The sequence below is a fragment of the Phalacrocorax carbo genome, chromosome 3, assembly GCF_963921805.1.
Source record: "Phalacrocorax carbo chromosome 3, bPhaCar2.1, whole genome shotgun sequence".
In the NCBI taxonomy this organism is placed as follows: domain Eukaryota; kingdom Metazoa; phylum Chordata; class Aves; order Suliformes; family Phalacrocoracidae; genus Phalacrocorax; species Phalacrocorax carbo.
Genome location: NC_087515.1, coordinates 117,866,481 through 117,894,352, shown reverse-complemented (window position 1 = coordinate 117,894,352; position 27,872 = coordinate 117,866,481).

The following is a 27,872-nucleotide window of genomic DNA, read 5'->3' as shown; positions in this document are numbered from 1 at the left end:
TAAAATCACCCCCTGCAGCCTGTAGAGATCTTTATATGTCTCTGATTCTTATATGACCAGAATTGATCCTGTTTATCTTGTAAAATTTGATAGGATCACAGCTCAATGGGCTGCGGTAGGTGTGCTGTCTGATTTTAACTCCTTGATGACCTCAGAGAAGTTCCTGTGCATACAGATATACACGTACCCATCCAGGGCTGCATCCGGTGAGGTGCAGAGCAGTGTGGCTCTGCTCCAGCAAAGCACTTAACCAACTGCTCAGCACGGAGCCACTGGGCACAAGCCAAGAGGGAGGTACTGTGACATGACCTGCATTGTGAATTGCATTCAGATTTACAGCTGGAGTTGGTCTGAAAATGAGTACAGGTAATCCAAATATGGTGTTTATTTTATATTAAAAGGGAGTATTCACAAAGGGTAGCTTAGCCTCATAGAGTCACTCCCAAAAGCCCCCTGGGGAAGCCCACCTTGCTCCTCTCCCTGTAGAGGATGTGCCTAGAGAGATTATCTTTGTGACGATAAAGTGAAACTTTATGAATATTCTCCAAAATGTCATGCACATCATATTTTTATAACCTGCTGCAGTTCTTGGACTGTGGGTAATGTTTCTGAAAGGTTCTGAAGCATTCCAACATTTTGGAAAGTGTTACCTCTTTGATTAATCCTCAGGTGGGTGGTGTAGTATCTGGAACTGTGCTTAGACCTGAACCTTGTTTTCGATGCTGGTGTTAAAGATAGCTTTATCCTTGCCAGTTTTCAATTGTTTTTCCAGTTTACTGGCTGAGGTGTGTCACTGACATGTCTGTGTATCATATGATATTGATTCTTTCAGTGATAGCTCCAGCAAAAGTGATGCAGTTTTCCAAGTTGTTAAAGTAGCTTTATGACATTCAGCAGCTTTTACCTCAGCCAAATACATTACCTCAGCCAAGATATTAACATGGGCAGTAAATGTACAGCAAGTGTGTAATCTGGAAGATAAAACAGGTTAAAATGATGATACATGACCCTAGGATATTTTGTAGTATAAATGCATTCAAGAGTGTGTCAGAGCATCTCCTTCTAGGTTCACTTTGCGTTCTTGAATTTAAGGCTATTTTCTTCAAAGTGTGCTCAACTTTGTTCTGTGTGCAGACTTAAACTGGAGGTTAATCCTTTGGAGCACTGGCACTCATAGTCCTATGGCATGAAGAGTAGAAAAGAAGAGGACATCATCTCAGTGGGTAGGGCTGAAATAATTTGGTAGCAGCTGGCTCCCTAGTAGTTTAAATGTGATACATGAATGTGTTGTGGTAAATGAAGGATTTCAAAGCAAGAGGATAAGTTTAGGAGATTGTAAACACTCTGCAGTTCTGTGCATGGATTTTGATAATTTCTTGTGAGTGTGGCTGGTTCTTTTCAAGACAGTTTCCCAGTGCTCTATCTGCTCGGTTACTTATAATGTGTATTCCTTCCATCAGATGATAACTCTGACATATGGGCTTTGCTGAAAATAAATAATAATTTTATTTGGCAATCCTTGTCCCTTACAGTATGATTATCTGGTGGTCTTTGTCCTATCTGATTTAGTCTCATGTTAGTAAGTTCAGACAATAGCTTTAAATGCGCTGCCTAAGCCCAATTCTAAGCAAAGGAAAAAACCCTACAGGTAATCAAAATGCTGTTTTTCTTTTTCCTTGTCAAATATTAAACTATTGCCTTTTGTCTGTTGAAATATGAAGAATATATCTTATACTTATTTTGGGCTTGATCTTACAACAAATACACAATTTTTAAAAAGTCAAATGATACAGAAGCAAAGAAAGCAACCTAGCACTGACAACAATGTGATTGTTTTTTTCTATATATTTTCTCCCCAATGCATGATAGTAGCATTTAATTTTCTATCAGAAAAGATAGAACCTAGAGAAGCATCTGTGCTGTTTGGACTGCACAGCTGTGGAAGTTACTGTCTACCCAGAGGGAATGTTTTGACTAACCATCACAAAAAGGGAACTGTTTCCTAGGGAAAGGGAGTCCATTGGTATAAAGTTCATATATACAATATATGAACTTTATACATTATACTTTATATGAACTCCAATACATCTGCTGATTCACACATGCAAGAAAAAATCTGGGCATGAAGATCCTTGAAACACCTTTTGTGAATTATCATATCACATGGTGGTGTTGAAAATAGATGGAGAAGGATGAGGTCCATTCTCCAGCTCAAATCTGTCATTGTCTTCTCAAGTACAGCATCAGTAGAAAGTAGGAGACTCCTGTTTTGATCCATAATCAAGGGCTGCATTTTAAGCTTCCAAAAGGTAGAAATTTTTTATTTCTGTTTAAAAAGAGGCAAAGCTGAAAACACATGCTGAGGCTGAATAGTCTTTGAGCTGGAGTAACTCCTGAAGGATGCTAGGCCCAGCGGGAATTAAAAAGCCAGACCTGCTTCCCAGCTTCAAGCTTCCTCTCCCAGGCATGCAGCAAATGTGTTATTCACTCCCTGGCCCTTTGCACAATGGGCTGACCTTCCCCTCAAATAAGTCAGCCCAGCATGAGAGCAACATATGGAGCCTTTTGGGCCTTCCTCTCTCCAAAAAGTGGTGTCATTTTTAGGCAGTATAGGACCCCCAGTGGGACTGACCTTCCTCCTCTTGAAATAAGTATCAAGACTCTCATTGAATTCTGTGGAAAGAGGACTGGCATTGAGCTGGCCTCTGGGAAAACAGAAAATAAAAGAGGCAAGTTATATGGATCCCTGAGAGTCCGTAATATAGGCATTACTCATGCAAATGCAATATTTAGGCTATTTTAAATGCATATTCATTGGAACGTGCACAGCAATATTTTGTAGTTTCTCTGCAAATAGAGCTTCTGTATGTATGAAGTAGCTGGTGATGTTGCAGTGACACAGTGCAGTGAATAGCAATCCCTATAGTGGGAGACCAGTAGAGGGTACGATAGGGCTGAGGCAAAGCACTTTGCAGCAAGTCCTTTATTTTGGAGATTGTGATGTTTAGCTTTCACTCTGGGCCTCTTAGAATTCCCATCAGATCATGAATATGATCATTTATGGGTATTTTAGCTGCACTGCCTTGGGAGAGGGTTTACTGTGTGTTTTTGTGGAAGGCAACATAAAAGTTTTTTGAATGTATAGGAAAAAATGGTATGAGTTTTCTGTCTTCTGCAGTACTGCTTTAAGCCTAATACACTTAAGATTGATTTAGAAGACTTCAGTTCTTCTCGCAGCTTTGCTTGTGTATACAGATCTTGGTGACCCCCCCCGCCCCCTTCCTCTCCCCAGAAAAGGACATGAGAACCTGGACTCTTTTTTTGTAAAACAAAACAAAAAAGAATTCTGCAAAATGCTACATAAACCCCCAAGAAGATCTTAGGGAAGAAATAGTCAATGCTAGAACGGTGATGGGTGGATGCAGATGTGTACAATTGTAGAGCTAAAACCATGTACATGCTTCTCTGTATGGTATATATACACTGAGGGAAGAGGTTAGTCCTTCTGCTTGTAAATCTACACCTCACCATCCCTATGTATTACCCACGTGTAAAGTGTAATAATAGATTTGTCAGGTAATCAGTCCAAATATCTTCCTCTTACTAGAAGCTGTACAGGACACTGTGCAAAACTATAACACCAACAGGAGCTGCTGAAGCAGAAAAAGCTCCTTTGTTTTGATCATTCCGAAATACTATTCGTGCAAAGGTTATTGAGCAAAACCAAACTTAAGGCAAAACAGATTCACTCCCATGTTTATATACCACCATATATGCTCTCTACAAATCAGGCTGTGTAATGATGGGACTGACCTCTAAGTGGGGAAGTGCAAATAGGTATAACGGATCACCATCTTTCTATGAGAGAAACCTCCTCCTGGAAACAGACAAGCCAGGCAGTGTGCATTTTAATTAAAATCACATCCTGGGCATTTAAGTTTTCAAAAATTATTAGTATGACAGAAGTTACCTTTTCTTGTGACTACTATTATTACTGTCAGACTGCCTGCTTCAAGTGGGGGGCTGAAGGTTACATATGGGATGGGGGAATGCAAAGTTAGTTGGAAGGGGTTAGTACACGGGGCCGTAGCCTTGGAATGCTCTTTGTTGGCTAGCGGTCTCTTGCTGTCTTGTCTACAGCTGTGCAAAAGACCCCTTAGGACATTATGTATAGCCCTCAGCAGTGACTGCAGTGCTATAAACTGCAGGTGACTCTGGTCAAATCCAATTTCTCTTCCTGAGTGGAGCACATGCTATCACTGCTACATATTCCGTGCCAAGGTAAACATGGATAACAACTTTATGGATTATTATGGAGAATTTCTTTCAAATTTATGCTTGGTATTGTTGTATTTCTTTAAATAACTTTGCTCTGTTTGCATTCCTGCCCTTGTAATTGAAGCTAATGGAGCATGATGGAATAAGATGACATTTGGGTATACATAAATAGTCGTACAGATGAAAAGATGAGCTGTTTAGCTTAGTAAAGGACCACACTTGTCTTTCATGTAGCAGACTTAGGACTCATAAAGAGGCTTTCTAGGAATGCCTTAATTTTATTTTACTATTCACACTGACATAGCTATGATTCATCAATCTGCATTTTACAAATAAATCTGCGCCACAAAAGGATGAAATGACCTACCCAAAGCTGTACAAAAACTTGTGGTGCAGTCAGCAGATGACTCACACTCCTAAATCTCTGTTCCCTTCTATTGTATTATTCTTTGGCACCTAACACTCGTGCCTTGAAAAGTCTTCCCTTCTGGAAACAAGTTTTGTTTCATCTCCTAAGAGCACAACCACTTTAAAAACTGAGGAGAAAAAAGCACATCTTTGGGGGAAAAGTATAGAAAAGACAAAAGAAAAACAAATTATTTCATAGTTTAGAATTCCACTTTGAAGTGCATTTTGGTGATTATCAGATAATTCCCTAAGAACAGAATTGGAATGACACTATATATGTGCTTGAAGCAGTTCTTTTTTTAATGGATCTTTTGGAACTTGCCTAAGTTGCCATGAGAAGCCCTTTTTTATCATACTGTACTGTAAATATTTTAGTACTGAAATTGGCTTTTAATAAAATTAACTACAAGTTGAAAATGTTTAATGGACTCCATGGCAGTAAAATTAAGAAGAATGTCATTTTGTCTCTTTAATGTGCCCCCAAACATTCTTGCAATGAATTAGAACGTTGATTGTTATTTTTCAGCTCAGGACTTGGCAGGTGTGTAACGCAACTCCTGATAGCAGGACAGCAGATTACATTCTCCTATAAAACCATTTCTATGGGACTTGGCACAAAAACTGTTATTGCATGTCTGCAGGTGTTTAGTAATTGGATTAATGCAGAGCAGAAGGAATGTCTGATGCCCCAGCACTGAGAAACGCTGAGGAAAGACACATTCATTTCTGAGAGTAACCTGGAATGCATGATGACAGCCTGTTCACACACATAGAGCCAGATCTAAGCCTGCAAGTTTAAAATTAACTGCTGTGAGCAATCACCTTCCAGAGAAAAGTTTATCCAAACCTAAATACAATAACAGGAGCTCTGTAAGTAAGGAGGTAGGGAGCTTTGGACTATGTTTTGATCCTATTCCAAAAGCAACTTGCATAACCTTAGCAAAAGTCCTTGTATCATGCATATCATGGATCCTTAAAATCCTAGGTGTCTAATAAAAATGTCCTTGATAAACATATAGACCCTCAAAATTCTGTAAAGGTATAGAGAAAATAATATAATCTCAGATCAAGGGCTTTAAGAATAAATTAATATTATTTTTAATATCTTGATCATGAATCACAAAGGCTTTTGTAATGGCCAGGGACCAAAGACATAAATCTTTCTATACTGATGAAAATATTAAACTAAGAAGTCCATTTGAACTAGTAAACACTAGAAAGAAATTTCTAAAAGGGTCTCAGCTTAAGCCCTGTCACTGCTCAGAAAAACACTTGCATGTAATCTTTGGGTTCACTAAGCTTCAATGTACAGCTGACAGGTTGGCCTTGAAAATTCACTTAAGCATGGATACTGTTTTAGAAAGCATCATTTTGCACATATGGCTTATGGATTGACTTTAACAGCAGAGGGATTTAGGGATAAAAACAATTCTTTGTGTTATCCTGTGCTGGGAAAGCAGGACCCCTGAGAAACCATTCTCTGCTGCTAGGGCTCCTCAGGAGGACAGAAATGATGTGGGTCCAGTGAGGGCACTTTAGGAAGTATTATCTTTTTTACCTGTCAGAGTATTATTATCCAGGTCTACACTGTGAAGATAAAAAGGTACTGAGGTGACTGACCAGTGTGCCTTTTGGCTGTCTGGTTCTTCTGGAAGCAGTATTAGGAGAGGTAGGAGAGACCGTTGCCCTGTAACCAGAATCCTGGCTAGTTAGAAAAGCCACCAAGTTTGGGTAATTTTCCTGACTCACACTTCCTGGAGTTTCCACAGTGCTTCTTCCAGACCATGGAGATGTCTTAGGTGAGGATCTAAGTCCTTTCAGCTTTTGCACCATGTCTCTGGCCTTTATGAAGAAAGATGATGAGTGAGTATGACTCCACGTCACTTTCTTATGTTGGTCAGTTAGAACTGCAATTTACTGAAATGAGCTGTGGATTAATTTCAATATGAAGTAAAATTTGCAGTTCTTTATATTGTACCTATGAATTTACTAGCAAATAAGAATCCTAAGGGAGGAGAGTATATTCTCAAGACTAAAATAGGCACAGAACATTTTCATTACACCGCATTGCCTACGGAAAAGATAAATTTTCCTTGGGGAGTTTAATGAAAATACCCCTGCCTTCTGGGAATAACACTTGAATATTTTACCAGAATCTTAAAAGCTTTGTCCCATGCAATGAACGATGTTTCACTGGGGATCAGGAGTTTTATGACCGCAGAGCAAATGGCAGCCTCATGGAGGTCGTTGGGAACTCTGCACTGACTTCCAGATGCAACAGTCACAAGTCAATCCCACTGCAGTTAAAGTTGTCAAACAACTTCCGTTACAGCTTTGTCTTTTACATGCACATAGCTTTCTCCAGGCTTGTTGTCCAGGCTTGATCTCTGTCAGAAGGCTTATTGTTGAGGACGTGGACAATAGAGGATTGACTGTATGTATAATAGAGCTCATATTACACAGATAAATACTTATGCACAATCTACTGCTTCAAAAGTTCTTTAGAATGAAAGGTTCAGCTTCTGTGAGGGTCAGGGAATGCCATATCACCATTCCCTTCACAGAGGTAGCTCTGCCTCAGTTTAGATCTTTTCTGTGCATTGCATGTGTCAGGCCCTAGCGTGAAGGGTCCATTTCATGTGGAGTGGGGAACGCTTCATTTGAATTTTTCCAACTTTCAGATGTTTGACTTTGGAGCTTTAACACTCCTTGCTCATCAGCTTTTATGAATTTATCTTTTTTTTTTTTCAGAGCAGGAAAATTTAAAAAAGTCTGTGGTGAATGTACAAGCTTGAGCATTGCATTCTTGTGGCACAGAACTGCTGGGCTGAATGATGATGCTGACCATATAGGCTGAATAGCAGGCTGTTCTAACAGGGAAATTAATATTGCTTGAATAACTCAGGGAATAATAAAAGCAACGAGTTCTACATCTAACCATCCCTTCCTCCAGAAAGTTGATGGTATTTCCATCTAACCTTTTCCAGCTTTACTCCTTAAATTTGATTAGCCTCTGAAAAACAACTTTGAACAATTTCTGAGAAAGTCTCTGAAGCCCAGTGCTCCCTGCAGGTGAAGGAATGGCTGTGTAATAAGAAAGCATCCCAACAGTGGGAGCTAAAAGGACATAAAGGGATAAGTTTGCAGATGTTTGCCCTGTTTGTACACTCACTATGAATTCACTCAGCCTATTGTTGAACATGGGAAAATAAGTTATCTGGACCTTTGGTTGGCCTCAATACACACCATTATGTTCTTGTGTAAGCCTGAAAGTTATAAAGTTCAGGCAAAACCAGTTGCCTCAACTCCCTTTATTGTCAGTGGAGACAGAGTGATTTATGCCACTTGAACACCTGACTCAGGAGTTGCCTTCTAGAGGTATCTGTACTTCTCCACTGACTAGAAGAGGACTTTGTGTTAGTCTTAAGTCGACCTGAGACTAGAACCATACTTTCAGACTACTGCATTAATTGATCTGAATCTCATTCCAGCCCACAATATCAGGAAGGGTTCATTATGCATTGTTATAGTAGAGCAATACTTTATCCACCAAATGAAACGAAACTATCCCGTAAAAATTTTACACTACTGAAACAACTGTTGATACAGTTATATTAGGCAAGGCTCACATCTCTTCACATAGCTATGCAAGAAAATTCAGCAGCCTCATGAGCAGATCTTGATATTTTTATTTTCTGTGATTAGAAGCATTGTCCGTCTATAGTCTCACTGATTTCAGGGAGCATTCTCTGAGAGAAGACTGTGCTTCAGTGTAGCAGGGCTGATTCACCTACTCTGTGCATTTACTGAAGGGAATTACAGACAGTATTACTCAAGAAAACCAGCACTCACCACCCTTACTGAATGTTTGTTAGCTCTCCTTTCACATTAATATTAGTATTAAAAAAGAAAGACTTGACTAGAAGATCCTAGTAAGAGCAGACAGTTTTAACCATTGTCCAATTCTATACCTACATTTTTTCACATTTTACTCAGAGATGATGATTGTAAATTATGAATTTTTAAAAAGCAATTTTTTTCACCAAGGATAGATGTCATGATTATTCTTTAGCTGTATACATGCTTTTTTAGGAAGAAATGTGACCAAAATGGTTTGTCTGCTTGAAGTATTAAGTATTGTGCTTGCATTTTTAAAAAATCATTACATGTGCTATGGCATATACCTTTGTGTTTTTTCTAAAAAGTTTGAAATTCCTGCCATGTTATAGTTTGCTGTTTCTTTCTTTTATTTTTTGTATTTTTAAAAATGCAGGAAATAAAGAGATGTGCCAACTAGAGGTAGAGATGTGTTCAGATCTGTAACCTTACAGATTCAGGAAGACTTCAAAGTTGAAACTGGTAGGATCTGGTTACATTTCATCAAGGAGGATAAATTTATGCCTGTAAGCCATAACCTTTGGTCAGTCTCTGTTTCTTGCTATTGGTTAAGAGATGTACTTGTGTTATTCATCTGTCGTGCAGTCACCCTGAATAAAATTCTTTCTTTTGTTTTTCATTTGTTTTAGTTGTTACTTGCATCTTCAACAAAGATCAAAGATGGGAATTATTCAGATTGACTGTGTGCCTATCTACAGAAGGCAAACTTTTTTTTTTTTTTTCATTATATCCACTATGCTAATGCAAAGGACAGTGACTGCTGGGGCTGCTGTAAAAACTGAAAAGTAGAATAGCTGTTATTCATATAGCAACTGAACTGAAGAAACATTCAGTTATTATTAACACCGTGTTTGTGTAGCCACAACACAGGGCTCTGGGGTTACATTTATACCAGTAAATAAAATGGACCAGGGCTCTCCTCTGGCTCTGCGTCCTGTTGACATGAGAGAGCTCATGATCAACCAGATGAACTCTTCTAATTTCTGAATCTCTGTGGCTGCCCCCACACAGGCTGTTGTTTTTTTGGGTTAGCTAAAACCTGAAAACTGTGTCCAGGCATTATCTGGAAGAGTATTACTTTGGATCAAAATGGTGCCAAAAGATGTGCTAGTAATTTAACATCATGACCTGGCCCTGTTTAGTATGTTGATATAGGAGTAGTAAAAAATGCCAGGTGCTGTACAGAGCCAGAAAGCAGCGCAATGCCAGTCAGACCTGGATATAAGCAGAATTATCAAGAAAACAGCTATATATAAACCTGGGTTCTGCAAATATATACATAACTTTCCTTCTGCGTTGCAAAATGGAATAAAAAGAAACTAATTTTATTCTAAAATTTGAGAACAGTTGCATGCTCTTACTGCTACTTTTAAAAGTCTGGGAGGGGGAATTTACTTTCTGTCATTCAAAAATGTTTCTTTTGTCAAGTTTGTCATGAAAATTCAGCCTCACAAACCCAAAACAATATGAAGCATTCTCTTCTCCCCACATTATGAGGGTTTCAAATATCAACCTGAATGAATAGTTCTGTTTCCCACCCAAACATATTTCTTGGACAAGTCCCGGAAACCTGATACCTGAACATGGCTCTTTATGGGAGCTCTTCTGAGCTTTCATATCAGTCTACACCTGAGGGTACACTGAAATACATGGCTGTTCATAGCTGGAACCATGAAGCTACGTATACGCATCTTGTATGCCTTCATTATAGAGAGCACTTGGATCTTACACCTAAATTCTGTTTTTAACACTTAATCACTGCACTGAATCCTGGTGATGGGTTCAGTGTGGGCCAGCTGCTTTTATGGTGAAGGAACTAAAGCTTAGGTTCCTATTTCACCTGATTAGGCAACCTCCGGATCCCATCCTCATTTTACCATGAGGGCAAATCCCTCAACTGGACCAAGATTTTCTGGGCACAAGCAGATAAGTGCGGGAAGACAGTAAAGAACAGTCAAATATCTCAATTTATTGTGAAATCATGAGTACCTTAAGCAGCCTCAGGACAAAGCGCCTCCAGATTTTGCCTGCGAATGAGTCCATCCCTAAGAAGGACTCAGAAACTTGGCTACAGTCTTCTTTTATTGCTGGTGAAGCCAATCTAGCCACAGAGATGTTAGTGCTGATGACCTGAATTAGTTCTACAACAAAGACAACCTCTTCAGATTTTATTTCAGGAAGTAATTATTGACTTTGAGATGAAAAAAGTTCGGGTGCTGGGCTTCTGGAGGAGAAAAGATAAGGTGCTGGGCTTCTGAAGCTCCTTTGGTAAAACAGAGGATATTGCTACTGAAATCATTGGCCCCAGTTGTCTTCTGCTTGAAGGCATCTTGTTGCTACTTACCCAAGGTGGCACTAAAACTTCCTTCCATTCTTAGGTGTGTGGGACACCATCCTAAGGAAAGGCAGTCTGATATTAAAAGTACAGCTATACTGGCAAGCATTGCTTAAAGAAATGCAGGGCGCAACTCGTGTTGAATAAGGCTCTCCCACATTTCTGCATGACACAGGCTGCAGCCCAAGATGAAGCCACTAGAAAACCTCAGCTCAGGCAAGACACACAAGACCGTATAGCCAATCATAACAGGAAAGCTTAACACTAGATCAGCACAAGTATAATTAGCTGTTTCAAGTGGAGACATTATTCTTCATTTCCTGCCCTCAACTTGTTGCTCTGAACTGTTAAACAATAGCTGTGTTTCATGCAAGAAGGGTTGGGTTTCAGAGGCTGGTGAAATGGTTCCCCTGTGGGACCAGATCCAAAGGCAGATGGATTCACTGGGAGTGTCACCGGGCTGCTTCAGGTGAGCCAAGACAGCCTGAAAAACAGAAATGGTGGGGAAAGGTAGCTTGTCTGACATTCAGAAAGCCATTAGAATTATTTCAGCCGTGTTTACATCTAGCTGATTTCAATCCTTTGGACTCACATAGGCTTTATACACACTGTATTAAAACACCATCTAGAGATCCCTTTCCTTTTTTTCTGGTGAGCTCCAAATTTCTAATATGATGAGAGATTTCCCCTTTCTTTTCCCTACTAGTCTCTGTATATAACTCTTCCTTTTTCTCCTCACTTTGCCAGTCTCCTTTGTCTGTTTTCAGTCATGCTCTTTCAATCATACCTTTTTATCTTTCCGTGTTGCCTCTGCTGCCTACTAGTAACTTCCAGATGCACTAAGATTTCTTTCCATGGATCCAGACTTCTTCAAGTCCCAGTGGGACTTGGCAAAGATCACTAGCCTATGGAGGCAGGCTGGACACCATCTGAGTCAAATTCCTGGGTTCCAGGTAATGAGAAGCAGCTAGATCCAAGGAAAATCTGCCCTCTTTCTTTTGGTGATAGCTTATTCTGCAAGTTTTGGCAACATCTGAACTCAGCATTCCGTAGTGAGTCTAATGGGAATGTGGCCTTCCACCAGCTTTGCAACAAGGAAGCAAAATCAGCAGGGTGTGGCATCATCCTGTGGGGTAAGAAAAACATTTAGAAATGTCTGGTTGAAAAGTCTATAATATGGTATCAATCATTAGATCTTTTGTATAATATATACACAGGTTATGGTTATGTGCATGTGTACCTTATCATTTTTGCCTGACAGAGTAAACATTTGATGATTTTTCCAAACTTTCTGCCATCTTTAAACGGCAGACTACAAAAAATATAGGTTACATGCTCTAAACATTTAGAAGTTTTCTGCAAGCACACATGCTATGGTTGAGACTAATTCTAGCTGCAGATGCGAACAACATGACACGCAGAAGGGATTATACATAATTGGAATATGTGATGTGGAAAATTACTTCTTTCACTGTCACTCTATGCCTTTATTTGTTCTTGAATCTCTTATTAAAAAAAAAAAACCAACCACACACAAAGAAACAAACATGTACACTGTACATCAGAACCTGGAAATTGCCCAAGCCACAGTCTAACAATTGGCAAAACTATCAGATAAGATTCAACAGAAAAAGTACAATGTGATGATGGGCCAATTTTAGAGACAAGACACAAGACATGTACTTCTGGTAGGATTCCTAGATAACAAATTCAATTCCTGCTTCTGCTACAGGTTTCCGATGTTACCTTAAATAAGTAATTTATGATTTTTGCTCCTTGGTTTCTCTATTGTGAAAAATAAAAAAAACCCCTCACATTTTTTCCTCCTGGCATTTGTCTGGCTTAACTGTTTATAACAGAAGTAAACCTTTGCAAATAACTCTGCAAATGAGCAGAATGGACCTTACACTTAACAAGAGTCTATTGTCTCAAAAATAATACCAAGTTCATTTTAGATAGTATATAAGTAGCAATGAAGCATTTTTCTGCAAAGTGGTTTTGTTCTTGGTTGTATAAAATGAGTCATTCCTTTCTTGTACCAAACATTTTTTTGTCCTTCTTTTAAAAAGTATACAAAAGGCAAAAGGAAAGGTTGCTTGGCTGGTGTGAACTGAGACAGACAGGACAGAAAGATTGGGAAGAAGCTGTGGAAGATACACAAATGGCTTGGGAGTGTGTATAAAGACTTTATCTGCAATCTCTAACCTTTAAGTAACATTAAACTGTCTGCATTAGGTCTTCTTCAGCTGTATCACTCTACACAACAGATGTCGATCCCGTGAATCTTTCAAGTGAAAACATTCCGTGATTCATAGAAAATTTATGATTAAAAGATGGTATAAAGATGAGAAACCACCCGCCATTAAGAGCCACGATGAACATGTGTGCAAAGTTATTGCAAGAGACACTGTGCATTCTACTCCCAGAAAAGGGAAAAAATGTTCCCTTTGGTTGAATAAAATGTATAAATTAAGTAAAGATGGTCCTCTCCTACTGTTTGAGTCTTTCATATCAGTTTACAAGCAGTAAAATCATAAGAGCTCAGCAATAAGTACAACATTACTTCTACTCATCTGTCAATTTCAAGAAATCAGAGTATATAATTTGTTGAGTAATCCTTTGAATTCCCATCTGAACATTAAAAAGAAATGTGGTATCACTTCATGTACCTGTCTGTGACTTTTCAGACTGTAAACAACTCTCAGTGCATAGCTTAATTTGGCTGTCTGAGGCCATGAGGCAGGCATTTGTATTAACAAAGGGTTTGTTTAGAACTGCTGTTTTTAGCTAATGAATGCTACGATTCTTCCCCCTCCTGAGGGCATATAGAAAAGTCAATGGAGACAGAATTTTCATAGTGTTGCTACTTTGTTTTCCATTCAGGGAGAAGAATAAAATGACATGTGAATTAAGTAACTATGTGAAACTGAAGAAAAGTGCAAAATTCTGAATATTCAGTTCATGGAACAAGAAAACCTAAAAAGATATACTGTGAGTCAGGAAAATGGAGATGAAATATAACTCTGCAAGTTTTATCTCAACCTGTCACTGGCCGTCCACTTTAGGCTTCCAGAGACAGCACGGGCTGTCCATCTTCCTGGAGGTCCCCTGCACAGCACAGCTGCGTTTCTGGGCTGGGAGCAGTGCAGGTCTGCAGAGGAGGAAGAGGAGGTGAGCAGGATCTCCAAGCAGGCAGAAGACAGCAGTGAGGGCTGGCTGAGCCAGGGAAGCAGGATGGACAGGGCCTGGCACCCAGGACCTGTCCCAAAGCCACAGCAAGGGAGCAGGGCAAGCATAGGGCTGCTGGGGGCAGCCCCAGCCACAGATACTGGGCACCACCCTGGGGATGGGGATGGGCCGAGGCTGGGTGGGACTCAAGAGGGCCAGCAGGCACTTTGTGGGCTCTCAGAGGGGCAGCACAGGCCAGGACCTGGGATTTGGCCCTTCCCAGTGAGTGGCCAGAGGCTTTGTATGGCCCTGCACAGGGGTGGGTTGGCCATGGTCCAGCTGTGCTGATCTTGCTCCAGCTGTGCCAGCCATTGTCCAATCTCGGGTGCCTGTTACCTCCCTCAGTTCAGCTCAGCTCAGCTCAGCTCAGGGAGGCTCAGGGAGGCTCTTTACCCTGCAATATCACAGCCAGCAGGGAGACCCTGCTGGTCACCCATGGGAAGGAGAAGGTGCCTGGGACACAAGGCCATGTGCACAGTCCATCCCCTTCTGACCAGGCAGAGCAGGTACCGCCACAGAGCGAGGGAGCTCCCCAGGAGCAAGCAGGCTCGGTGTCGGAGAGCCCCAGCACCTCCTATGGTGACATGGGGCCACCAGAGCTGCTGTTGGAGAAGAGTGTCCCCATGGGAGAAGCAGACCACTCCCTGGAAGGCTGGTGCAGCTCCAGGGAGGACCTGCGGAAACCTGAGCTGCCATCAGACTTGACAGCTCCTCCAAGAAGTGCCTCCTCACAGACAAAAAGCTCCTCCAGTGAGGAGTTACCCTCAGCTCTGCCACTGCCTCAAGATTCTGCGGGGACTGGCCTTCAGATCCCCCATCTGGAAGAGCTTCTCACAGCCCTCACTCATTACTACAGGGCCAGCCAAGCTGCTGAAGACATGGAGAAGGCTGGAGCAGCCCCCTGACAATGACAGGTGCCAAATGACAGACCTGGCAGCAGAGCTTCCCAGTGCCTTGCAGAGCAGACAGACAGCAGCAGAGCAGGGCAAGGGAAGCACCCAGGACAGAGCTGGCTCCAGGAGACTCTGACCCAAGCGCAGCAAAGCCCCATGCCACAGCCTGCCTGGCAGTGAAGGCTCTAAGACCTTGGCTCCATCTTGTGCTTCAGCCCTGGGAGCAGGAAAGGAAAGGGACAGTAGAAGAAAGGCTTTCACCTGAAGACAGGACCAAGAGGCAGCAGGGCCAGCAGAGGGCTGCTGTCGGCCAGCAACCCCTGGGTGACCATGTGCCCAGACCCACTGTGTGGATCCCTCTGTTCTGGCAGGAGTGGCTTCTGCCACTCTGGGCTTCCACTGTGCTGTCATGAGCACAGCTGGACACAGAAGTCCTGGAGCAGAGATGCCACCTCTGCCAGGCAGCAGCTGCTGCATGCTCACCCTCATCCCTGTTTGCTGCTAGAGTGCCTGCACCAAGCTCCGAGGCACAGGCAAGGTAAAATTTGGCAGCAGCAAGGACACAGGAGAGGTGAGGAGCCCCAAGGGGAGAGGACAAAGGGGATGGGAGGCAGAGCCTTAGTGCCCGCCAGGCACCAGGCTCAGAGCACCACACTCTTTGGGTGCCTGACCATGTCTTCCCTTTTCAGGTGTCCAGGGGCAGAGGGCCCAGAAGGGCATGGACCCAGTGAGCAGCAGATCTCTGTCAGGCCTTATGAGGGAGGAGGAGTTCTCCCAATAAATGTGTTTCTCTTGAAGCAAACTTGTGGGAGTGAGTCTCTTCTTTCCTGGTGTATTGGGTTTACGTGGCAAGGCTTTGGTAGCTGGCGGGGCTGCAGGTGTGGCTTCTATGACAAGGGACCAGAAGCTGGCCCTCATGTTGGACAAAGCTAGTTCCAGCCGGCTCCAAAGTGGACCCACCCTGGCCAAAGATCAGCCCATCAGCAACAGTGGTGGTGCCTCTGTAGTAAGAAGGGGTAAAAAATGCTGCAGAGCAGCTGCGAGAGAGAGGAGTGAGAATAATGTGAGAGGTACGGCCCTGCAGACACCAAGGTCAAGGAAGAGGAAGAGGGAGAGGGAGGAGGTGGCCCAGGTGCCGGAGCAGACACTTCCCTGCAGCCCTTGGAGATCATGGTGAAGAAGGTTGTCCCCAGGCAGGCCATGGAGGACCATGCCTGAGCAGATATCCACACCAGCCCCACACTGCACCCCACGCTGCAGCTGATGGATATGCCCTGAAGGAAGCTGCAGCCAGTGGAGAGACCATGCTGGAGCGGGCTCGTGGCAGGAACTGCGGCCCAAGAAGCTGTCTGTTCCTGACGGACTGTACCCTGTGGAAAGGGCCCATGCTGGAGCAGGTCTTGAAGAACTGCAGCCCATGGGAAGGTCCCAGGTTAGAGCTGTTTGTGAAGGCCTGTACCCCGTGGGAGGGACCCCACGCTGGAGCAGGGGAAGAGCGTGAGGAAGAAGGAGCGGCAAAGATGAAGTGTTAAGGACTGACCACAACCCCCATTCCCCTCCTCTGCTGTGCTGCTTGGGGGGAAGAAATGCAAGAGTCAGGAGTGCAGGTGAGCCTGGGAAAGAAGGGGAGTGTGTGTGGGAGGTGGTTTTAGTTTTATTTCTCATTACCCTACTCTCTTATTAACTGGCAAAAATTTAAATTGATCTTCCCCAAGTCAAGTCCATTTTGCCCTTGACAGAAGTTACTGAGTGATCTCCTTGTCCTTGTTTCAACCCAGGTACTTTTTCATTTAATTTCTCGCCCTATCCTGTTGAGGAGGAGGAGTGAGAGAGTAGCATGGTGGGCACCTGGCTGCAGGCCAAGGTTAACCTGCCGCACCTGGGGAGGAGAAGTGGCTCCTGCTCCCTCTTCATGCCTCCTTGTATGGGCAAGTTGGGCAGTAGCTCTGTTGGCAGCTTCTGTAGAGAGGACCACGGTGGCCCTTCAGGTTCCTAAAGAGGAGGACGTGGATCTGGTCTTCTGCTTCAGGCTTCCAGAGACAGTATGGGCTGTCTATCTTCCTGGAGGTCCCCTGCACACCAAAGCTGCGTTTCTGGGCTGGGAGTGGTGTGGATCCTTTAAGGCAACAAGTGTCAGAGAGCCAATGAGGTTTGGTATCCACCATGGAACGGAGAAGATGGAGGCCCCAGTGCCTATTCACCTGGCTGCACTAGGGCAGGCAGTGACCCTTGGAGTAATAGATAAATACCTCTGTGGGCACCACATCTTCTTCTTGCTGTGGGATGCGGTGGGCCCATCTCCAGAATCCCTGCCTCTCCCTTTAAAGGGACATCTGGAAAATGGCATGGAGGTGACCTGAAAACCCTGGGAGGGTGGCAGAATCACAGCCCTGAGCTTTGTGGTTCACTAGCAACTCTTTTTTCTTGAGCCAGGTGTGCTGCATCTTCCCCCTTCACTTTCCTGTGATCAGAGCAGATCCTTACATGAGAAAAAGGCCAAGGAGTAGGAGGAGATGAGCAGGATCCCCCCTAGAAGGCAGAAATAAGTAGTGAGGGCTGGTAGAGGGGAGTTGGAAGGAAGAGATCTTTTAAGTTCCATTGAATCTCTGGGTGTCTGTTGATTCATTTATTTTCTGAAATAAATGAAATGATTTATTGCACCTGAAATTAGCCATCTACAGAATACACATCCAGTTTGAACTTGTCATCTTTTCAGCCAGTGCTGAAAGACAGGCACATTCAAAGTCAAAATAGCAAACTGTTCACAATAGGATGGCAACATTCATTTATTGTGTGCTGCAATAATAAACAAGGGTGAAAACCAGAGGAACTTTTTGCTCTTTAAAACCCTCTTGCAACAAACCTGCTGTACCCATTGTGCTGGTTTTGGCTGGGATAGAGTTATTTTTCTTTATAGCAGCTAGTATTGGGCTACATTTTGGATTTGTGCTGAAAACAGTGTTGATGTTTTCATCTGCTAAAACAGGGTTGTTTTAGCTATTGTTAAGCAACGCTTACGTGGAGTCAAGATCTTTTATGCTTCTCATACCACCCAACCAGTGAGTGGGCTGGGGCTGCACAAGAAGCTGGGAGGGGACACAGCTGGAACAGCTGACCCCTACTGACTGAAGGGATATTCCATACCATATGATGTCATGAAGGAGGCAAAGGGGAACATTTGGAATGATGGCATTTTGTCTTCCCAAGTAACCATTACTTGTAATGGAGCCCTGCTTTCCTGGAGACGGCTGAACACCGCCTGCCCGTGGGAAGTAGTGAATGAATTCCTTATTTTGCTTTGCTTGCATGCACAGCTTTTGCTTTACCTATTATACTGCCTTTATCTCAACCCATGAGTTTTCTCATCCCCCATCCCACTGGGGGCAAGAGAGGAAGTGGCTGTATGGGTCTTGGTTGTTAGCTGGGGTTAAACCACAACACCCATCTTGGAGTTCATATATTTCACATTCCTATAAAGGATGTCCTGGACTTGATGGAACAAGACACTTCAGACTATGTCTCTTTTATATTCTGTTTGGTATGATACTTCTTTAATGGCAGTTGGTGTTATGCCCTTGAATGAAAACAGAAAAACCGAACTACAGATCTTGCCTGGAACAGAGATTAGGAATGTTAAAATGTTGTAAGACCTTGGCAGGGTCCTACAGTAAAGGAAAATTATCTCTCAAGCAAAGAATTATCATGATGTCCTCTTCTGTTCTGCTGATAATCTTCTTAAGTGAAAGACTGGTCAAGGACATTTTTGTTCTCTTTAATGACATCTTGTGATATTTCTGTATGCTTTTTGGATACAGCTGCAATGTGAAAATGTAACTGTTGATCAGTTAAGGGAATGGATCTTTTGTTTTTTATAACTGGATACTCTAGAAGCATTTTCTCAGGTATTCTTGTCAGGCATTTTTGAGATAGTGCAGAATTTGCTTGATCATGTTCCAACATGGTTGTTAAAAGAATGCCTGCCTTTTCTCGGTCATGCTATCCTGAGAGTTGTGAATTGCTCTCTTCAATCTGGGATGGTTCCAAAATAATTTAAACTGGGCTACAATCATTCTTTTGTTAGAGAAGATGTCTTCATCCATGGATATTTTGTTTAATAGCCAACCAGTTCATAATTTACACTTTTCTGTTAACAAGAAGGAAAAAGTAGTTTAAAGTTCAGTCCAGGTTTTATATACGTTATAGTACACATCTGGCAGAGCTAGAATTTATGATTGTCCCTTTGTTGTTAATAGTGTAATTTTTTTTTGCATCAAGCGCTGTACTCCTTAGTAATTTACTTTTTGCTAGCAATTTGGCAAATAACTGAAATACCAGATTACTGTTCTGCACAAACCTTTGGTGATAGCTATTATTGTGCTTGCCCCATATACAAAGCAAGATAATATTAATCACTTGTTAGTAGAAGGTTAGTAGTAATTTTGAATGCAATATGAGGTCTTAGCAATTTAGTTCCAATAAATTATCAATATAATTCACCAGGAAATATACTTGAAACATTGCAACAGAAAACACCAAGATAGCTAGTTAGTGATCCATTTTGCATGAAAATCAATGACACTGAGATTCACAAACATTTCCTGGCTTTTCTTGGTGGTATGTAGGGAGGAAATGGCACTTTCAGAGAGTTATTCACCAGAAGGTGTGTCATACCCTGGAAATGCCCATTTTTCCATTGTTTCATGAAGGGGCAAAGTTCCCTAATGGATAACAGACTTTTGATTTTAGGTATTAAACTTTAGTGATATTAGTCTTGAAGGCCTTCTCTGGTAATGAATTCTAAATGAAATAACTGGGGGCTCCTTAGACTTACGAAGGCCAAGCTGTTGAACACCAGTGTCAAGGTTAAGGTTTTATATACCATCTTTGCTTGCTAAGGCACAATGGTCTGTAAGCCTTTTATAGTTTCTTAGAGAATGGCACAAGATTGCCAGCTCTCACAATTTTTTTTTAATGAGCGTATGGTGATCTTTGGTAGTTTCTCTGTTCCCTCATTGTTAAGTTATATAATAAGTGAATATGCCAGTGTTCATTTGAAAAAAAGTTTTTCTAGCCCTCAGGACAGCATAAAAGAAGCTATAAAATAGGAACCATATATAAACATTAAAGTTGTGTTATTTAATGTTTCTGAAGTGTTGTGGGGCCTGGATTATTATAGCCTGATCACAGTTTGAATCAACTGAGAAATGCTCTCGCTCCTAAGATAAATGCATATTTTCATAATACAATCTCTATTCTACGAGTGAATATTAATTACTGAACTATTTGTCAAGGAAAAGTTTAGCTAAGTGTCAGAAAAAATCCTATTTTTTATAGAGGGCTCAAAGAAATTATCTTTGCAATATTCTTTGTACCAACATTTAGGAGGGTTTCACTGAGAATATAAAGCTTTGTGTGAACTTGCTGTTAGAGGCTGTGAACTGCCTTCCAGCTCTTTCAGTATCAGTTGGAAATGAAAAATAAAACCTTATGAAAGATTAAAACAACATGTTGATGTCTTATTATTTCAGATATCACACCAGTCTTTCTAGCAATGTGAGAAAAAGAATTTGTCAGAACTTCCAAAATCATAAAAATGTTTTAAAATACTATAAAACAATTTTTGAAATTGCAAAAACGGTTTATACTTATTCACTGCTTTAAAGGAAATTAGTTTGGCAAGGATAAGGAAAAAGAAAGAAATAACAGCATGAACACAAAACACTTCATTTAAAAAGGAGGGTTCCCCTAATGCCGATTATTTTCTTTTGTAAGCCTGACTAAAACCTTGATATGGTGAAATTGTGAACATCTGGAATCCTCAAAATCAGTAGGAAATTATCTTAACACAGAGTATGGGATTCATTTGCTCAAATGTAGACATCTACAAAGTAGACGACTAAGTCTGAACTAGTTTTCCAGGCCCTAGGTAATCAATAAAGAGAAACAGGCTTTTGCAGAGAGAAATTCATCTCCATCCTAAAACACATTTGAAATGGTCCAGATGAATTACTCCTAGAAAATGTTTATTTTTCTCTGTTAAACACAAAGACAGACATGACTGACTACCTTGGATGTAAACATCTGTAATGTAGTCTACAGTTAGGCAAGACACCGTTATTTTCAGAACTGTACTAACACGTAGACTGTTGGCTCCAAATTCGGGCACAGAAATCAGCTACATGGTTGAATTTCCTTAGGTTTAGCTTGCTTATCTCAAAATCTGTGCATGCATATGCACACACATAAATATCTACTTGTGCTGATGTGCAGGATGTATAGTCTCTATCAAGACTTATATCAGAAATACTCATCTTGATAACTTGCCTCTGCAATGTCACATACAAAAACCACTCACGTTACTCAGACAGGATTTTCAAATTAATGTTACGGGGTTGAGCATGAACATTAACAGTACTGGGTGTGGAAAGTTCCTTCACTTCTTTTGTAAGCCTCAACTCCAAATGAATGCCACATCATCTCTCCTAATTCATTCATAGATGTATTGGAAATTAAAAGGAGATGAGTTCTACACCACAAGGTTGAGAGTCACTTTTCTACAAGCATCTTATCACAATACACAATACACAAGGTAAGCTGTAGAATTATTTAACCAGTTTAATCCACAGATCATAAAATCGTAAGAAACATTCTATGAGAAACAGTCTCATAATGCTAAGGGGTTGCTTAGCTGTTAGGCAGTGCTTAACAAAAGGTGAAATATTTGGAGTTCTAAAGTCTGTATGAAAATCTTTAACAAGCAGGTAAATGCTTAATTTCCCCTCTGTTTTTGTAAAGTCTGTTGTGAAGTGGTGAAGGCATTGATAAGCATCAGAGTGCTCACATCACAAAGATAAAGCTTGGGTTGTGTCATAAGGTATACCTGAAAAATAGTTCTGACAGTCATTTCTACCTAGGAACATCAATTTACCAATCTGTATATCAAGTGCTGAATCATTTCCCATAACAGGAGCTGATGTAATCCTTACCACCTCCTCCAGTTGCTTCTTCCAACATGCCAGTCTTCTGTGACAGTATTCTCTCAAACTTCAGCCAGTAACCCTAATCTGTTTTAAACTTTTTCTTTCTGTTGCACTCAATAAGACAAATGTCAATTGGGTATCAAATTGCCTTCATGTCTCCTTTATGGCTTAATCACACACAGAGCATGATCCAATTTAAGGTGCATTTAGATGTTAGGAAGTAGTTGTCTACAAGCATGCTAGTATCTGAGATCCCATTAGAGCCAGGGGAGAGCTAAAGCTCAGCTCATTTGCCTAAACCTAGGCCTCTAGTGGCATTTAAAATGCCCTAAAATATCTTAAGACAACTAGACAGGGCTGGAAGTTGTGACACAAACCTACTGGGGAACTGAACTCTCTTGGTTCAGCAGTTGGAGGCCTAGCAGGACACTAAGGCAAATCAGTAGGTACTAGATGCCCATTTGTAGGCAACTGAACTTTAGCCCTTGTGGTCTGGGATGTCATTCACAAATCCAACATACAGGCTATCTGCACCATTCACATGGTTCAGCTGGAGGAGAGCAATGAAGGAATTGATCTGGCATGGAACTGGAGCCTGGGTGCTGAAATCAACTAACCAGGAGCTCTCGGTATGGCCCAAAGGTTATGAAGGTTAAGAAAGTGGTTTTCCCTAACCATGCTACACTTTGGATTGGGCCATCTGCACATGAAATAGCTTTCAGGATCAGACCTATCATGACTTTAATATTCACTGCAAATTTAATGAAACTGCTTCAGCAATATAAACTTGGTTGTAAAATATAGATTTTAAATCAGCATTTGGTCCTTGCAGTGTTTTATGCCTATGATCCACTTATAAACTTTCATTAAGGAAGCTGGGTTAAAGTCATAAGGCATAGTTTTTATAAGCTTTGTCTCCTTCAAATCTTATAAAAATAAATTTAAGTAGCTTACATATCCCTAAATAAGCTATAACAATAGTATAGCATAGTTCAGTTAATTTAGTATCTTAGAAAAAGTTTTCTTGCTGGTTTTCAAAATGGTAAGAGTTTTGCCAGATATATCATTACCACCAAGTTGGTACTGACTTGTGGAGGCTATAAAACAAATAAAGTCATTAAAAATAATTTGAACAAAAGGAGTAACTTGATATCATAATGCCATCCACATTTGGTTAAAATGACTTATTTTAAAGCTCCCTTTCATCTTACTAAACAGATTTCCAAAGTTAAAAAAAAATGTGATTAATAAATTATCCTCCATAAATCTTATGATAACTATGATAGTCTTTAGAGAATTATGAAGCCACATCTGGAAAAAGTATTTTACTGCCTGTAAAACAGCATGCCATGAATTTTACTAGTTCACGTTAGTAAGTAAAATACGGTATATAATTTTTGCATTCATCAGCGTGAGTGCAAAACACATTATTTCCTTCTCCCCCAAACCCTTAGATTTATTTCACAAAGAATGTTTCTTGTAAAGTTTATAAGGAGCTTGTTTTCTTTTATTCATACAGAGATATTTCTCCCTTATATTAGCTGTAATTTACAAGATGAACTGGAGAGTACCTAACATCAGAACAGAAGTAAGTAAACAGTAAGAGTAATAGGGTTCATTTGTTATTATTATTGCACCAAGGCTAAAATGAGCAAGGCCAAGCCACTGAATAAATGCCAGAGCACTAATCAAGAGAGAAAGCAAAGAAGTTCATTTTCTGCTACGTAATCCAACAATAGCTATTACGTTATTCTTTTTAATTTTAAAATATATAGATTAGAGTAGCAAGTCATTCAAGATGAGTGGCTGTAATATTTCTGGAATTAAAAACTTGATTAAACTTAAGTATTTCTTAAATAAAATGAGCAATGTTCTTGTAGAGCCAAGTATGTCCCAGGGAAATATAAAACCCTTTTTATTTCGAAGCAGATGTTTGCAATAAGAAATGGATGGTGAGTGAAAGGGAAGAACACCATTAAGCTAAGGTAACCCCTAAAGATTTTTATATAGTTCCGCAATCATAAGCTCCATCAGTGATAAATATCACAATAGTGGTTGTAATGTACCTGGTTTTATTTATGTGTAGATCCTTGAATGTGCTTTACCTCAAGTAATATAATTTGCTTAATGACCATAGAAAAGCTATATTTTTATGTAAATGAAAGCGACATAATTTTTTTAACCTGAAAAGGTTCTTTCTGTAAAGACAATTTACAATAAATGAGGACAATAACATCTGTAAACACGTTTTGTTTTTTAGAATAGAAAAAATTAAAAGTCCCAGAGAAATGCTTACTAAGAAAATGCATATGGATTAGATTCTGAGAGTCTTCTTTACTGCAAGCAGTTCTCTCACAATATCAACATTTTAGAATTATTTGTGTAGCGTGTTGCTCGGACTGGTTATATGGATGACATTCTGGCCATAATATTGCTATTGTAGTAAATCTAGCTGTCTTCTGTTCTGGTTTGAAATGGCTGTTATCTTGTAGTATTATGTTGGTTGGAGCTGATTTTTTAAATATTCAAAGCTGAAATGGGCTTGTACCTATTGATGCCTGTTGTCTTTTCTGAAAACAAAGACTTTATTTTCTTCTTACTTTCCTCAAGCTTTCCTTTGCTATCCTTCCGTGATTTTGGCAGAGGTTTATGAGAAATACCGCATCTTTGCACAGCTATAGTGATGATGCTGTAGAAAGTGTTGGATAATGTCAGAATTGCATGACCCCAGACAGACTGCCAGGTGAGAGTCAGCATTTAGTCAGGGAGTTGACACTCAGATATCTATTGGGTTTATGTGGCAAGGTTTTGGTGGTGGTGGGGCTGCAGGAGAGGCCTCTGCAGGGAGAGGTCAGGGGCTGCCCTGTGCCAGTCAAAGCCAGTTCCAGCCGGTTCCAGCCACTTCCAGTCACCTCCACAACAGACCCAGAGTGTGCCAAAGTTCAGTCTGCAGAGCTGGTGGTGCCTCTGGGGAGTTAGTGGTGCTGCTCTGAAAACACATTCAGGAAAGGGCAAATAACACATGACAGAGAGAGGAGGAGGGAACAAAAAAGCGAGAATCAGGAGAGGGAATACCAATGTCAGAGAAGGAGGAGTAGGAGGTGTTCCAATTGCCAGAGCAGCTATTCTCTGCAGCCCATGGAGAACGTATGCTCTGCGGAACAGATTTATCCTGAAGGACTGCAGCCCAAGGAGGAGATGTGCCAGAACAGGCTTATCCTGAAGTACTGTAGCTGGTGAGAAAGACCCAAGCTGGAGCAAAAGAAAAGTGTGAGGAGAAAGGAGTTAGCAGGAAACCATTACTCACTGACCATGGCCCTCATCCTCCACCCACCCTGTGATGCTGGGGGACGTGTAAAGGAGCCTGGACTGATGGACTGAGTTGAGCCTGGGGAGGAGGAAAGTTGTTGGGTTTAGTGTTTGTCTTTTTGATCCTTGCTACCCAAATTTATTTTAATTGGCAATAATTTCCAACCCCCCAGCCCATTTTCAGTCTGTTTTGTCTGTGATGGTTATTGGTGAGCCCTGCCTTTTCCTCAACCCACAAGCTTTCTCATCCAGCTTCCTCCCTGCTCTGTCCTAGTGAGGAGTGGTGGTGACAGAGACAAGTGAGTGAGCAGCTGGGTGGGTATTTGGCTGTTAGCCAAGGTTAACTCATCACAAAATAGCACAGCAGTCGAACGTTAGAAGCTGCATACATAAATAGACTGGTACAGTTCAAATCATATGCAACAAATCCTTACTTTTATAGTATGGATGGATGTCTGCTTCAGCTTCATTCTCACAAAATTATTCCAAAGTGAATGTAACCCATTTTGAAAGACAATTACAATACTTGCATAAATTCATCAAACGATTTTCTATATTAATTCCAACATATAAATAGTTTTGAAAAAAGAGCAGTGTGAAAGATTTTTCTGTATCAACAAGCCTCTCCCATTATCATCAAGGTGTACAAAATGCATACTCTCTCTCTGCAAACTCTGGATCACATAAGAAAGAAAAATCAACTGCACAAACTAGCCAGAAAACATCAGTGTGGAAAAGGCTTTAGGGACTATAGGGGAGTACAAAACCTATCCATTGCACTTTGATGCTACTGCAGAAAAGACAACTCTCATTTGGGAGTGTGATAACAGGAGTGTTGCCTCTGAGACAGAGGAGATAATTACTCCATTCTACTCAGCACTAGGGAAACCTCAGATGGAGTACTCTGCCCAGTTTCAGCATCACATTTAAAGAAACATGTAGACATATTGGAAAGAGTCCAAAGGTGAGCAAAAAGCCAAGGGATTAAGAAAACATGACCTCTGTGGAAATGTAAAAAGAACTGCTTTTTCAGAAGGGAAGATTGCAGTTAAGTGGAGTGGGACATGAACTGGTGACATGATAAGATATGTGAAAGACCTAGGAAGAAAAAGATTATGAGCTTCTTTTCTGTGCCTTTCATAAGAAGGATAAGAATAAATTTACAATTTAGAAAACAGGAAATTTTAATTGGATAACAGAAAAATATTCAAACTAAAATAATTAAGGTCTAGTAAATATTTAACTAATAAAATTTTTGAAAGACAGAAAATATGTTAATTACCATTGCATGGGGATAAGACTGGAAAACGGCCTAGATGATGCATGGCTCCATTCCAGCCATAACTTTCAAAGATCCCTAAATTTGTCTCTTTGAAAACCGGTGCCATGCGTTACAGGTATGAATTCTATTATGGAATTTGACTAGGGATGAAAGCTGGGGCATGACCTTGCCATAGAATACCCAGTTCTTTAAATCTAGTATACAATGGGTGGATTTATATTAACGTTTTAGTTCAGTGAATGGGCTCTTCTTAGGGGCAAATTTGTCTTGCCAATTGCTGTCTTACGATACACACTAAAATGCACAGCTGAGGCACTTGAAAGTAGTTTCCCTCCTGTTGTAACTGAGTTTGAAGTCATTCCTAGAGGCGCTGTTGAGAGTATCCACTTGTAATGTAGTTGCCTGGTCCTGTCCATGCACGCATAGTGTGTGACTAGCACCAGTACTTGGCATGAACTACATTGCTGGTAAAGACGTGATATAGATTCATCCTGCTAAAGCCATAACGGATAGCAGTAAAACAAACCCTTGTTCTTCTGTCTTTGTGCTGCACCAGTCAGGAATGTGGATGCATCCAATGTCCAGAACTTAATATGAAGTATTATGTATGTGAGGTCAATGCATCAACTCACAAGTAATTACCAGGACTTACTCAGGAAGGGCTATAAAAGATAGCCTTTTGAGCAATCCTATCATGATTTCATTGTGAGGGTGATTGTGCTCTTCTACTTACCTAGATGTCTCTTGCAAATCCAATTCAAAAGTAAGTCCATATTTACTTCTTTACAAGACTGTTATGTGAGGGGTGACGGACTTTTGTAATTTTGTTTTACTTTTTTTTAGTATAAAAAGCAATGGATATGAGACATTTGAAAGAGCTTTATGGAGATAATTTCTTCTGGTTTTTCTAACCAGTGCTGAACTGGCTGTAATTAAATGAATTTTGAAATATTTTAAACTAATATTCCTTTCTTACACATCCTGTTCTTTTAACAGTTAACTCCAGTTGTGTGATGCTGTTTCAAGCTGGAATAAAGTTGCTTTGTTCTTTTCCTGATGCATCTGCATCTGAGTGAAGCAGCAAATGATTCCATGCATATGTACACTGTCCCACTTTATGCAGGAAGAGTCTTGCAGAAAAGTAAAAGCACACAGAAATTAGTCTGGTGGAAGCGATGATTCCCTCAGCATCAGAGCAACATATCTGCCTTGGCATAGACCACAACATCTTTGAAATACAGAATAACTGTATACGGAATACA